The 3,069-nt window shown below is 39.6% G+C and overlaps 1 pseudogene; it reads right to left on the bottom strand.

The window, feature by feature from the left end:
- Positions 1-1,920: 1,920 nt before the first annotated feature.
- LOC116872271 lies at positions 1,921-2,473 on the bottom strand (annotated as a pseudogene).
- Positions 2,474-3,069: the final 596 nt, after the last annotated feature.

Here is a 3,069-nt window from a genome sequence, read left to right as displayed (position 1 = left end):
TGAAAAAATAAAACTTCTTTTTAAGCTACCCAGTATGTAGTACTTTATTATAGCAACCCTAGCAAACTAATATATTTAGTCATGTTTCTAAGTTAATAATTCTAAAAAAAAAAAAGAAATAGAATGAAAATCAAGGTGTATTCAAACTATTGATTGTATGTTGGCTATAAGCACAGCTGTCCTCTTTGGTCTATAGACATCACAAGTAAAAACGTCAGTTCATTTTTTAAAAAAGAAGGTACATTTATAAATATAAAAATTAGTTAATAACCACTAAGAGATTAATTGTGAAATGGTAAGCTGCTACTATGTATGACTAAGTAGAAACTATTTCTGATTTAAAAATATTTTTTCCCAATATACCTCTGTGGGTTCTATACTCTCATTTTCTTTCTTTTTTTTTAAATTTTATTTATCTATTTGAGATAGAGTGAGAGAGGAAGAGAGAGAGCGTGCAAGCAGGGGGAGCAGCAGGCAGAGGGAGAAGCAGGCTCTCCTCTGAGCAGGGACCCCGATGTGGGGCTCAATCCCAGGAGCTGGGATCATGACCTGAGCTGAAAGCGGACACTTAACTGACTAAGCCACCCAGGCACCCCTATACTCTCATTTTCAAAGCCAACTCATGAGCAGTTTACCCAGATGCTTCTACATGGAAAATTCAATTATTTTTCACTGTCCTAAGACGAATGCTACAGGCTTGAGGTCAGGGAAGTCACTTTGTTCAATCTGAACTCTGAACTTCCCGCTAATGTCAGGAACCATAAAGCATAAGAGGAGCATAAAAAGAGTATTCTAGATCAGGGTCTCTGCAATCTTACTATCAACTCCCTTGAGAGATGAAGGAAATGGATATTATCTCCCCTATTCTTCTAGCTCAATGCAAACTACATTTGTGGAGCCATTAGCAGCCCTAGGACCCTTGACAACGATGGTGAGCCCTGCAGTGTGTCAACAACTATGCCTAGGAATAGGTATCACTTCAGTCAATGAAAGTTTGTATGAAGAATATCTGTAGCTGTGGAGATAAATCAAGCAGCCAAGAAACATAAAAAATGTGAAAGGATGGTGGCAAGCTACAAGCAGATTAGCACATATTTATTCAGCAGACAAAGGGACAGAGCTTAGACTTGGCACGCCTTTTCTATAAAAAACCTCATGGGCTCTTCCCTTCAGCTATTCCCTAAATGAAAGAGAAGAGCAGGGTTTCTGAGAATGGTGGTCAATCCATAAAACCTCATTTTTTAAATACAAACTATCTCCCTTCTTTCCTTTATGATTAACTTTGTGGAGGGGGTGCGGCAGGTAAAAAATTGTATTTCACAGTTGTCTTTAAAGCCACAAAGACACTATGTTCTTCATCTAGAAAGATTAGTACAGATAACTATATTTTTCTAGAAAATGATTATATAGACCCTCTCAAAGAAAAATGCACACCATTATATGGTTTCAGATGAGTTGCTGGGAAAAACTAACCAGGACTGGTTCCTCAAACACACCCTAAGAACACCTTGCATCTTTTGGTTCAAAGTATAGATTATTGTCATCAGTATGTGTTCCTGCATTCTTACATATTTGAAAATACACATATAGTTGGGTTTGTAACTTCATATTCTGTTGGTTCATTAGCAGGTTGAGCAGGCTGTACCTTTCTCTGTGGTCTTTCTTCAAGACCTTCCAGGAATGGAGATACATCATCATCACCATTATCATCATCATAAATTGTAAACTCAAGTCTTTACCAAAAATTCCAATGGAGACATTCTTTGTAGTTAGGTGCTATTCTTCTTCTTTTTTTTTTTTAAACTTTTTTTTAAATTTATTTTCAGCATAACAGTATTCATTGTTTTTATATGTAGTTAGGTGCTATTCTGTAGGAACTGTTTCTCATTAAGACATATAGACCATGTTTAATCAGTTCATTCAAATCGCACTCCATAAACCCAGACATATGTCTCTCCAAGTAAGTACAAGATGATTGAGAGCAGGCTGCAATGGACATGGCTCTACAGTCGAAATAGTTGGCAGATGGACAGGTTTGGAAAATGTGAGGGCCCATATCATCATAACCAGCAATAAGCAGTCCAACATCATATGGTCTCCAGCCATATCATTGTGCTGGTGTCTGGGTCTTACTTCCAATTAGAGATACAAGATGAGACCCAGGAAGATGTCTGTCAAATACAAACCCAGAATCCAAACACTTCTTGCACATAAAATTACATAACAGTCTGGCATCAGCAGTAAGTCCCACAGTTGAGATACCAATATGGTTGCTAACATGGAGAATTTTTTTCTGATGAGCTGCAAGCTCTGACTGTGCTCTCTTCAGTGCAACCAACATTGCATGGGTTTTTTATTTCAGACCAACCACAGCCGAACCTTGCTTGACAGCTTCCATTGCATACTCAATTTGATGAATCCTGCCCTGAGGGCTCCAAACTGTGACATTATTATCATACTGGTTGTGAGACATGGTTCTGGCTCTAGTCCGGCTGCAGCCTCCTGCAGAGGTGTGGATTCAGGAGGGTCCCATGATGAACTTTTTTTTTTTTTTTAAGATTTTATTTATTTATTTGACAGATGGAGATCACAAGTAGGCAGAGAAGCAGGCAGAGAGAGAGGAGGAAGCAGGCTTCCTCCTGAGCAGAGAGCCTGATGCAGGGCTCGATCCCAGGACCCTGGGATCATGACCTGAGCCAAAGGCAGAGCCTTTAACCCACTGAGCCACCCAGGCGCCCCCATGATGAACTTTTCATAAGAATAAACATATAGGGAAAATTATCCTATTCTGGTGTTGATAGTGTAGACTAATTTCTTGGGGAATTGCTATTGTAAGGAATTATATGCAATAATTCATCTGCCAATAAAAAGTCACAACACAAACAAGAGTATCTATTATAGGGGTGCCTGGGTGGCTCAGTCAATTAAGCATCTGCCTTTGGCTCAGGTTATGATCTTAGGGTCCTGAGATTGAGGCCCGAATCAGGCTCCCTGCTCAGTGGAGATCCTGCTTCTCCCCCTCCCTCTGCTGGCCACTCCTCCTGCTTGTGTTCATGCTCTCTCTGTCAA

Source organism: Lontra canadensis, unplaced genomic scaffold, assembly GCF_010015895.1.
Source record: "Lontra canadensis isolate GAN:19392208 unplaced genomic scaffold, GSC_riverotter_1.0 scaffold2, whole genome shotgun sequence".
In the NCBI taxonomy this organism is placed as follows: Eukaryota; Metazoa; Chordata; class Mammalia; order Carnivora; family Mustelidae; genus Lontra; species Lontra canadensis.
The sequence above is the reverse complement of the archived record's forward strand: the minus strand, read 5'-3'. Positions and strand labels throughout refer to the sequence as shown.